Here is a 12711-nt window from a genome sequence, read left to right as displayed (position 1 = left end):
AACACATACTGGCAAGGAAACTTTGTTTTATTCTGGTTGCTGGTAATGAGCTGATTCTGAGGTTTAAAAGAAAAAAGTGGATTTAATGTGGCCATACCCAAACATTAAAAAAAAAAAACCTCCTTATCTATCCTTGACATTGATTTGTATGATATGTAATCAAGAAAAATTAAAACTGTCATTTGAAATCATCCTGGTCCCTACATCACCACTCGTTCATAACTATTTATATCCAGCTCTCAATAAGATACCTATTATTTTTTTATTTTTATTTTATTTTTTTAACATTTTATTTATTTTTGAGACAGAGAGAGACAGAGCATGAACGGGGGAGGGTCAGAGAGAGAGGGAGACACAGAATCTGAAACAGGCTCCAGGCTCTGAGCAGTCAGCACAGAACCCAACGCAGGGCTCGAACTCACATACTGCGAGATCGTGACCTGAGCCGAAGTCGGACGCCTAACCGACTGAGCCACCCAGGCGCCCCAAGATATCTATTATTTTATAATATTGTATATGGTCCTGCTCTCCAGGTGCTAAGATTCTAGTATGAGAAAAGAGTCAACCAATTTAGTTTACATATGAGAAAATATAACAATATAGGATAATATATCTATTAAACAGTGTGAAGAGGCAGAATAGTTTGAATTGCATGAGAATATTTTTGGGTAATTTATATTGGTTTTGAACAGTCCAAAATAAATTGTATGGGCAAGATTTATATCATATCCTTACTATTTGAATACTGTGACTCATAGAAGAGTGATAAAGGGAAAGTAGGCATAAGAATAATTTTTTTTTGGCTGAAATAGGAAAGTTTGAACTGGATAACCTGCAAATGGGTTTGTTTCATGGCTTGAACTCGAGTGATAGGTGGCTTTTGTGTGGCTATGGTTTTGAGCCCTACTTGTTTGGTTATAGGAGAACCCTGAAAGTTTTGAAGGCTAATCAACATAGTTAAAAAGGAAGATTACCATGGTGCTCCTGACAGTAATTAAATGGAGATAAAAAGGAACTTAAACAGGTTTATTTGTCCAGGAAACATTACTCTTTAGAAAAACTTGGGGTGCCTGGATAGCTCAGTCGGTTAAGCATCTGACTTCGGCTCAGGTCATGATCTTAACGATTCATGAGTTCGAACCCTGCATCGGTCTGTCTACTGTCAGCACAGAGCCCACTTTGGATCCTCTGTCCCCTTCTCTCTGCCCTTCCCCCATGCTGTCTCTCTCTCTAAAAATAAATAAATAAACCTTAGAAAAACTTTGGATGTCCAGAGTACAAAGGGTTGTTTCTTAGATTTTTTTTAATGAAAAGCTATCAGGAAAAACCTTTAAGAGGAATGAATTAATATAATTTAGTAATAAGTGCATTGATTTACTTCTTTAATCAACTCAAAAATACTGTTTATTGTGAAGTTGCCTGGGCGTCATAGGAAACCATGTAGTATCAGCCTGATGAAATCCATCATCCAGTGTTAGAGATATGTGACTGGTCGTACAGTCAAGTGATTCGGGCATTCCGCAATACAGAGAGAAGTTCCGGGCTGATATTGGTGTGGGGGCTTTTGGCAATACACAGGTGTGGCATAATCCTTCTTGGAAAAAAAAAAAAAACAGCATGACTTTCTTCACTTCACAATTTTACTTTAAGTTAATTTAAATTGCTAATAATGTGATAATGAATATGGCAGAATGCATATCCAGTATCTTTTTTTGTGCCATTTCTGTGAACATGTTTTATGTGCATCATGCCATTTTAATCCGCAAAACTACCCTACCAGATGGGCACTAATTTGTTTTGTTGTGAACTATTTTATGAAGAAGGGAAATGAGACTTAAAAATGTTGTGTAGCTGTCTGATGGTCACAAAACTAGTCAGGAGTAGAGATGGACACAGACTAAAGGTATACTTTAACTTTCATAAACACACGTGCAAAACTTCTGAGAGGAGACAGTAAGTAGCACACAGAGTGTGTGCAACTAACACAACCACTGCTTCAAATTAAGAACAGATGCTCCCCCATCTGAGTTCCTATTAAATTTTTAAAATTGCCATGGCAAACTTGTTGAACTTTTTTAGATCAATAGGACTCAAATGTAAAACTCACTTTTTGGCATCCGAGGACAGGGAATATAAATGTAAAATGAATTGCACACAGTGAAACCACTCACTGGAACAGAAATCCTTTTCAATAATAACAATTGAAGGCTTCTTTGGCACAAGAATAATTGTAAAATATTTTTGTATGAGTGAAGCAGCAATACCAGACAAGGAAAAGGTTCACAACCCTTCCAATAATAGGCTTGGAAGTAGGCAAACGTCTTTTTAATGCAGCATAGGAAACAGTTTTAGGTTAGTGTTGAAGGTTAAACATTCAGTTTTTAGCTTTCCTGTTTGTTTTCTGATGTCAAAAATTTCCAGCTTGACAATGGTTAACTTCACAGTTGAAGAGAATTGCCAATTACATGAAAATCAGAGAACATCATTTATATATCATTCCCTTATTAAAAAAAAAAATGGCTAACACCAATATACATAGCATAGCCTTAGCTGGAATGATCTTTTCCTCAGGTAATCTCTTTTGATTAAGAAGCTGCTCAGTGGCATAGAAAAGGACAGCAGAGTGATTGCTTCCTCTCCAAATCATGTCTGAATAATAAGTAGTCAAAGCAAGAATAACTTGGAATATTGAGGTGTCTTCATTTTGTAACCTCAGAGCATTTCATCACTTGTTTTATCCTCACTATATAGATTTGAAACTTAGTTGTCTTAAAGTTACAGTACACAAAATGATAGTGATGGAGAACAGCTGGGACTGAGTATGCGTCAGAAAAGGACTTTTTTTTTTCATCCTGAGTGATGCCAATATCAAAGTGATCATCTCCTGCATCTACTGATTCTTAAATAACAACATGGCTCATCAAATCCAGATTTATCAAAGGAACTCAATCTAGTTGGATCTAACAACTGCCAGAGCAATAATTAACAAAGAGGGGAGGCATTAAAAGGCATTGTAAAACAAAGAAGAAACACAATGTAAATGGAATTAATGACTTGGTTCAGTTGTACCCAAGATATGTAGTAATCCCAAGAAATAACAAAATCGAGATAGAAGTTCTTAGGTGTAAAGATATTGCTAAACATTTGACGTTTCCTAAATGATGAGAAATCCTAGGTCTTCCATAATACTAAAACAATCCAGGGCACATACCAGGTATGACTGATAAGTGGAATTATGCATCCGAAAACTGAGGAAAATTTACAGGTATTTGATATATTCCAAGTACAAAATAATAAACAATTTAAAGTTGTAAATTCAGCAACATATTAAGTAAATAAAAATATAAAAACTTTTTAGTTCACTTCCAGCCAAAAACTTGTTCATGGGCTTGAAAATGACATTATAAGTGCCTTATGTTTTGGCTCATATTTCTGGTTTCAGTGATTATTGCATATTTTTTGAGATATTGCATATATAAGTGTATATCAAGAGGAGATGCATAGTTTGTATTTGTTTCCATGTTTGATTCAACACTGCTATATATACTTGTCACTGGCACTAGATGATGTTAATGTCTTGTGATTCCCATAAATAAGAAAGGCAGGCAGTTGCTTGTCTTTTAATTCAATTCATAACAGAACAGTTTCCCTCAATCTTGGGGATAAGTTTGGCTTAAGTTAATAAAACTTGCTCATGAGTGCTTATTTATACCAGAACAAGAAAGTTCACTATGACAATTTCAAGTGTAATTATGATTTTATTTCTCAATGGAAACTGTGCAAAATTAAAAATTTTTACATATGTGTAAATGTATTTGTAAAGGAAAGGTTTTTAATTCTTTATCCATTCTGAGTGATAGGTCAGCATTATTGCATTTGCCCTTTTGCAAATGAAAAAAAATGGGAAGTGAAGTACTCGCTTAATGTCAGACAGAAAGTAAGTGTCAGAGCTAGGGCTTAAACCACAGCTATCTGACTTCAGGTTCAATACTTTTCCCACTAAATCACAGCTAATGTTCTAAATCTATTCAATAATGCAGTGTTATCCTCAAGCCACAATTTGTGATGTGTTGCTACTGCCAGTGCTGTTACCTAAATATTCATAAATATATGTAATCATTAAATATTGGGAAGATGCAACAAAAAAAGTTGTGCATTATTTTCCAGCTTTATTGGAGAATAATTGATAAATACAAATTGTATATATTTAAGGTGTTGACATGATGGCTTGATATATATTATACATTGTGAAGTGATTACCATAATCAAGCTGATTAACACATTCATCACCTCACATAGTTACTTTTTTTTTTTTTGGTATGATGAGAACACTTAAGATCTACTCTTTTAATGCCTTTCAAGTATAAAATACAGTATTGTAAACTATAAACACCATGCTGTGTAGAACTTATCTTACAACTGAAAGTTTGTATCTTTTGACCAACATCTCCCCATTTTCCCCATTCCCCAGCTGCTGGTAACTACCCTCTACTCTTTGGTTCTGTAAGTTTGATTTTTGTAGATTCCACATATAAATGAGATCATACAGCATTTGTCTTTATCTCTCTGGCTTATTTCACTTGGCATAGTGTCTTCCACTTTCATCCATATTGTAACAAATGGCAGGATTTTTTATGGCTGAATATTGTATATTTATACTACAATTTCCTTAAACATTCATTAGTTGATGGATCCTTAGGTTGTTTTTTATCTTTTGGCTATTGTGAACAATGCTGCAATGAACATGGGAGTGCAGATATGTCTCTTCAAGGTCCTAATTCCATTTCTTTTGGATATATGCTCATAGTGGAATTGCTGGATCGTGTGATAGTTTTATTTTTAACTTTTTGAGAGAACACTGTACAGGTTGTGCATTTTTTAACAAGTGAAGGCATTTTTAAATCAGATCATCCATGTTACCTGTTTTTATCTCTATCAAGATGCTTAGTAGTTATAACACAGTAAGTGGTAAAGAATGGAAGTAATGGGTACAATTCTCTGATCTGCTATGGATGCAATATTTCAGTGTGTTGGGAGATAAAATGGCTGCCTACAAAGGACTGACAAGATCAGAAGCCATGGAGGTCCAGTCCCACAGAGAGTTCTGGGCTAGAAAATTGGGACCTAGGAGTCATTTAATATATAAGAAGTCACTTACTATACATGAGTACCAAATATTCTTACTTGTAAAAATGAGGGGATTGGTAGAGGTCAGGATTCCTCGTGGTGTCTTCTGGCTGATTCTTCTTTCTCTTCCTTTTGGCAGGCATGATGTGCACAGCTTCCTGTTTTCAAACCTTAGGGAAGAACACACACTTAACATTTTACCATGAGCCCTATAGACCTGTAGATGAATTCCAAGGACACTTTCTGTGCAAAAATCCATGACTTTTAAATGTACATTTGGCTGATTATATGTCATTGCACAAAAATACTAGCAAAGGTCTGCTTCTATTTCAGGCCAAACAAATTTGGGGCTAAAAGACATGTTTTTGTTTGTTTGTTTGTTTGTTTTGTTTTGAAGTTTTTATTTTAATTCCAGTTAGTTAATATGCAGGGTTATATTTGTTTCAGGTGTACAGTATAGTAATTCAGCACTTCCATACATCATCCTGTGTTCATCACAAGTACACTCCTTAATCCCCATCACCTGTTTAACCCATCCCCCCTACTCCTCTGTTCTCTGGTAACCATCCATTTGTTCTCTCTAATTAAGAATATGTTTCTTGATTCCTCTCTCTCTCTCTCTCTCTCTCACTTATGTTTCCCTTTACTTATTTGTTTTGTTTCTTAAATTCCACATATGAGTGAAATCATATGGTATTTGTCTTTGATTGACTTACTTTGCCTAGCATTATATTCTATAGCTCAATACATGCCATTGCAAATGGCAAGATTTCATTCTTTTTTATGGCTGAATAATATTCCATTGTATAATATATCACATCTTATTTATCTGTTTATCAATTGATGGACACTTGGGCTGCTTCCATAATTTGGCTACTGTAAATAATGCTGCTATAAATGTGGGGGTGCATATATCCATTTGAATTAGTGTTCTTGTATTCTTTGGGTAAAATCCCAGTAGTGCAACTGCTGGATCATAAAGTAGTTCTATTTTTAACTTTTTGAGGAAACTCCACACTGTTGTCCACAGTGCCTGCACCAGTTTGCATTCTGAACAGTAGTTCACAAGGGTTCCTTTCTCTCTACATCCTCACCAACACCTGTTGTTTCTTATGTTGTTGATTTTAGCCAGGTTCCTCTGGGTGCCTGGGTGGCTCAGTCAGTAAACCATCTGACTTTGGCTCAGGTCATGATCTCATGGTTCATGGGTTCAAGCCCCATGTTGGGCTCTGAGCTGACAGCTCAGAGCCTGAGGCTGGCTTCTGATTCTGTCTCCCTCTCACTCTGTCCCTCCCGTGCTTGTGCTCTGTGTCTGTCTCTCCCTAAAAAATAAACATTAAAAAAATTTAAATTTGTTCCAGACTGCTCAATTGCCAAAGTACTCCTTATAACATTATGTTAACCTAATATTCTAATTCATGGAAATTCTTAAAAATACTTTAATTACTGGACTCATCAGCCAGGGCAGCCAAAGTTAGCTTTCTCAAATGTAACAGTTGAAGGAAGTCTAATTCTGTGATACACAGAAACAATCAGATTTCCAATGTCTGATGGTTTTAATTCATGGAGATAGCTTCCCTCTCTTGAAGAGAGGTAGTCATTTCCTTTTTATTTCTGATGATGTCTGTGTATCTGGGTCTTTTAACCCCTCATCCTAATCCTGATGTCTTTTGAAAGAAGATCTCACCATCTTTTTAACTGTATTTGGGACACCCTGTATGATGTCTTCCTTCCATCTATAACACATTCTCTTTATCTCAGTTCTGGGTATTTTTACTCTTTCTCTTCTTTTTGTCTCCTAGGGGAAGACAAAGGTAATCCCATCCTATCTCCTTTGGCAAGTACTTCTCTCTTTTATCCTTCTTTCTGCATCTGCTCTCACACTGTCAGGACCAAGAAAACCTCCTTCCTTGTGACCCCTGGGACACCTGCCCTCTTTATTTCTGCCTTTCATTGCTTAACTTGTTAAAAGAGTACATTTACTTCACGTGCACCTTAACTGCTCACTCCCTAATCTCTTGCAATTGGTAATCTCCCACTGCCCATTTGAAATCACTTCTCCCTTGCCTTGATCGACATTTATTGTATTCTTTCTGTTTTTTTAAAGTAATATCTATCATGGTAAAACTTGAAAAGATATAAAAAAGAAAACAACAAAAACAACAACACCTTTAATCATTCTTCAGATATGGATATAACCACAGCTAAATTTGATATCATTTCATTTTATAGGTTAATGGTAACTTTTTAAGCCTTTATCTATGATAGATATAGATATAGATATGAATACATATACATATATATTCAACTCATGAACCTTGAGATCATGACCTGAGCTGAAGTCAGATGCTTAACCAATTAAGCCACCCAGGCGCCCCTGAAAATACGACTTTAAATGATTGTTTAGTATTTTGTTTTGTACTGTAGCATCAGGACTCAGTCTTCAGTTGTTAGGCATTTAGGATGTTTTTCAGTATAAAAGTACTAGAATTGTTCTCTTCAGACAGAGTAAGCAATGACTGCTAGTCATCCAACCTAATGACATCTGGCATTTGGAATGGCTGCATCTTCTGACATGAACTTCCTTCTGCCTTTGATCTTTCTTTTGCTCTTTCATTCCTTTCCCTCTCCCTAAATGTAGGTGGTCCTCAAGGCAGTGTCTATGGCTTTCTTATTTGAATAGACTCTTCTGTGGAAAATTCACTTTTCTGAAATCCACATTTTCAGTCTTGAAATCTCTCACAAGTTCCATTGTCTCTCTTTTACTAAAAATTTCCACCTAAAACCAACGTTTAAAACCAAATTGGACTTATCTAAGCTTATATAAGATTGAACTTCATTAACCCAAATTCAGGACTTCTTGTGACCTCTAGATTTCTTTTAATGAGTTGGCTAATGCAAAGCTTCTCATATAAAATTGTTCTCACTCATCTTTTCTACCAATATATCTGAGTCCTTCCCTTTTTCCTCCTTTTCTTTCCACTGAAATTCATCCTTCATGGTTTCAATTGAACATTTACTTCTATTAACCTCACCTTTGTGCTGCCGATGTCCTCATTATAAATCAATCAATCAATCAGTCAGTCAGTCAGTCTTGGAAATGAAAGTCAGTGGTAAAACAGGGTCTTATATGTAATACATCACAATATTAAAGCAATTTAAACAATTTTTTGATACTTCAAGTGCCTACATCATAGAAAAGTTTTATTTTTAAACACAGGAGGATGGAGACAGGGGAGTCTTTGCTCCTGTTTCACTGAGGATTTCTGGCCTGTAAGGTTGTTTACTACATACACCCCCCTGGGATTGCTTTCTGATCTTTGAGATCAATATATATTGTGTTAGGTGTACTCAAGCTGATGGCACCTTTGACCTGGTATGACCTAAATGCAATGTGCCCATCTCCCTGAACCATCATCATGCTCTTGAGGAAAAAATACCTAAAAACATCACTCTACCACCATCTATGGACAAAGTCAAGTCAGGCACTCCATAAGTATGTATCATTCAGCTTTAGTAAAGGATGTACATGTTATAGACCCTCATTATAATAGAAAAAAATATTTCTGTACAAATGTTAAATAAATAACACCTACTATTTATGTGTGTTGTGTTACTTAAATAAACAGTGTGATTTCTATGTGAAAAAGAAAAAAAATTGGGAGAGTTATTACAGGAAAGTATTTTCATGTGGAGAAGCCATATGTTTGACTAAGGATTTTATCATATTAAGCACCCAGCTGTTTTCAGCCATTGAAGCTTTCTTGGACAGATATGTGCCTGAGTATTCTGAAAGCACTTTTCTGATTGCCAATATAAAGTTTGGCTTCAGGGACTGTCTCTCGTATATTTGCCAGAAAGAATGAAAATACCAATGCTTTCCCTCAGTTTCAGCGAGAAAAACATTTTAGAGCATTGGAATGAGGTACTGTGGAAGGTCGTATAATTACCTCCCATTAAGGTCTTTAAAAACAGAATGGCTATTTATATTCCTGGAGTTCTTAATGAAACTTCTCTACAGTGAAGGAACGATTCTGTGATCGTTTCTGAGGTCATTCTAGGTCTCTTTTTGAATAGTTCTAGTGTCTTAGATAAATTTGGTTCAGAAAAACACTCCTGTTCAGAAAAATTGGGTCTGGTACTGGCTCTGTCATAAAGTTATTGCATAAATCTTAATTCTTTCACCATTTCTGAAGTGCATGTTTAAAATTTTTTTTTTTCAACGTTTTTTATTTATTTTTGGGACAGAGAGAGACAGAGCATGAACGGGGGAGGGGCAGAGAGAGAGGGAGACACAGAATCAGAAACAGGCTCCAGGCTCCGAGCCATCAGCCCAGAGCCTGACGCGGGGCTCGAACTCACGGACCGCGAGATCGTGACCTGGCTGAAGTCGGACGCTTAACCGACTGCGCCACCCAGGCGCCCCTGAAGTGCATGTTTAAGGATAAGAGAAATAATAAATGTAAAGAAAAGAACTTGAAAGAGAAATTTAAAATCGTCTTGTCCAATTGCTTTCTAATTTCGATACATCTCAGCTGTTGTGATGGTTGCGGTTTGCATTTTAAAGAAATAAGAAGTTAGGACCAAAGTCAGGGAAGAAACATTGTTTTATAGAAGTGACCTAAGTCACCAACTTGATGCATTAAGAGGTGTCACCCCTATTACCAAGTAGTGGGTTCCCTTTGTCCCCTCTGCTGTCTCTTTCTGTCTTACTTTTCTGAGCCCCACCATCAGTTCTTTCCCTTGTGTGCTGTTCAGAGGAGAGGCAAGGTGACAGAGTGAAAGTACATGGAGTTGTTGATTTCATACTGACTTGGGTTCATGTCTTGCTTTGCTACTTAGCATTTGGATTGGCTTTGTCAAGTTACAATTCCTCATGTGAGAACCCTGGAATAATTTCCACCTCTCAAAGTTAATACAAGATGAGACAGTATCTGGAAAACACCTTAGAATAGTTGCTGACACAGAATGAATTCTCAATAATTATTGGGCATTATTGTTCTATTTTCATATGTTGTTTCAGAATATCACTGCCAATTTGAATATAATTATTTTAAGACTGATAAAAGGGTACAAATTGGCTATTGAAAAAAAGAATGCATGACAAATAAAAGCAAAAAATATTTGAAAGAGACAGCCAAAAAGTAAAAAGAAACAAGCATTATTAACATAGCTTCAGTTGAGATCTACTTTTTAAATACAATAGCATTAAGTTCTCAAATATAATTTATCACCTCTGGTAATCAATAACCTTCCTGATTGGAAGCCAGCATGGAGAAAAATATTTTTTATATATTCTTAAAAATGCAAGTGTAGGTTGAGGTTGTATGTTTATTTGTGAAAGCCAAGTATCAGTTTTGCGTATGGTGTTTTCCAAGTTAGGGGAGCTGCATTTAAGACCAAGGGTTCTGAAGTTGAGTGCCAGGGTTTGTATTACAGGTTCATCAGCTAGTAGTTGTATTACGATGGGCAAGCTACCTAACAGCTTTGTACTTCATGCTTTCATGTGTAAATTTGAGGTTATAAGCAGTCTGTTCAATATAATTTGTGTGCATGTATGTGTGCTAATTAACTGAGTTAATACATGTAAAGGGATTATATCAGTACTTGGCAAAAAATAAGTATTCTATATTTATTAAGTGCTATTATTGTTGTTGTTGTTAATTATTACTATTATTACTATTATTATTAGTGGTAGTAGTAGTAATAGAAGCTACAAGATGATAGTGCTACTTGAAAATGATTATGTGTGGGTGGCTCATTCGGTTAAGTATCTGACTCATGGTTTTGGTTCAGGAGGTGATCTCATGGTTCTTGAGTTCGAGCCCCACATTGTGTTCCATGCTAACAGCACGGAGCTTGCCTGGGATTCTCTCTCTCTCCCCCTCCTCCGCTTTCTCTGTCTCTCAAAATAAATAAACCTAAAAAAAATTTAAAAAATAAAATGATTATGTTTGATAAGCTAAAATTATTTTATGGCTAATGTTGATTAAACACTGAATATCTTCAAAGACTAGAAAAGGCCACTATTTGAGTCCAAAATAAGGGGATTAATATTATCAATACTTTATTTGTTCATTGATAAAGAAGTTAAAGAGAGCTATAGTTGGAAAAGCTATTCCATATGACAGAGTAAGGATCTATCGATATTGGGGTTATACCTAAATTTAAAAAAAAATGATTTTTTTTCAAGGAGGTATAGAAAACATGAATCTCACCTTTGTTTTACTGTAAGATGCAACTCTAAGTCTCTGGTACACACACACTCACACACACACTACACACACAGATACACTCAATTCAATTATTTCTGCAAATCTGCAAGGCAGATACTAATATTTCTATTGCACAAATAGGAAAACTGGAGATTAGAAAGATTTTATGACTTGCCTAGGACACACACTGAGTGCGTGGGGGAATTTCTTGACTCTTCATTGTGCCACTTTGTGTCTCTAAATTTATATTTATTTCCTGAGAGGATTGCAGTGAGGCCACTCTGTGGACCTTTACTATATTTTGTTATGTCCAGAAAATGTATCATATTTAAAAAGAAAGCCCATTCTTGTAAATCAATCTCTATTAAGAAACAAAGGTGCGTTCAGATGGAGAGCCATGGAAGGTCTGAAGCTTGACAAGCAAAACTTTGGAAGCAGAAAGGAAAGTGAACTCGCTCTAAAGGAATTGAGGGCCCTGGGCATTCAAAAAGGCAGAAGGCCAGAGATGAGAAACACGTGAGAAACTGATCAGTAGACAAACTGGTAAAATGTGACCATAGTGACAGAGAGGTGGGATTGTAGCTGCGTTAATGAAGCAGGTTCTTGTCAATTTTGGGTGAATCATGCTGACAGCCAGCAGCACGCACCAAAGAGTAAATCATGCTCTCTGGAGGCCTATCACAGAAGGGATGCAACTAATGAGATTCCATGCATCACTCTGATGAGGTATGAACCAATGCTCATCAGGAACAACTGACCTAGAAAGTGATGCCAGTTTTTTAAGGGATATCTTATAGCCAAGCCCCTACTAGTATTTTCAGCTTCAGATGAAGTATGTGATTTTTCTAAGCCAACTTAGTGACAGAGGAGCCCTGACTTTTTTCCTACCATTGCTGACAGGGTTTTTTGGGCATGGTGTGCTTGGGGAAGTCCTAAAATAGAACAAAGCAAAGGTAGGCTAAGTCTTCCTGGTCTTGGGTGTAGGGGAGAAAACAGGAACTCTGGAGTCAGAGAGACCTAGATTCAAATTCTAGCTCTCCCATTTGGTTTCTGCAAAATTGGGTAAGTTATTTACTATCTTGCTAAGTTTTTCTTATCTCTGAAATGGGACTGACAATACTTCAAAATGCCTAAGATGACATAGGTAATAGCCTGACATACAACATGTATTTAATAAATTTTGGCTCTATCAGTCTCTTTCTAGTTAGGGATAAGAATTGGTATATAGTGTGCTGTCTTTTCCTGATTATATTTTCCTTGCATTCTTGCTCATTTCCTAAAGTTTGAGAGTCATTCAGCAGATGTTGAACATTCACAGTATGCCAGGAACTGAGCCAGGTACTGGGATTATAGAGAGGACACAACCTCT

At 36.2% G+C, this 12711-nt stretch overlaps 1 protein-coding gene across 1 annotated transcript in view; it reads left to right on the top strand.

Moving 5' to 3' along the window:
- NXPH1 (neurexophilin 1) overlaps positions 1-12711 on the top strand; it is a 297980-nt gene that overhangs the window by 223332 nt on the left and 61937 nt on the right. The window lies entirely within an intron of this gene.

This window comes from Neofelis nebulosa, chromosome 4, assembly GCF_028018385.1.
Source record: "Neofelis nebulosa isolate mNeoNeb1 chromosome 4, mNeoNeb1.pri, whole genome shotgun sequence".
In the NCBI taxonomy this organism is placed as follows: domain Eukaryota; kingdom Metazoa; phylum Chordata; class Mammalia; order Carnivora; family Felidae; genus Neofelis; species Neofelis nebulosa.
The sequence above is the reverse complement of the archived record's forward strand: the minus strand, read 5'-3'. Positions and strand labels throughout refer to the sequence as shown.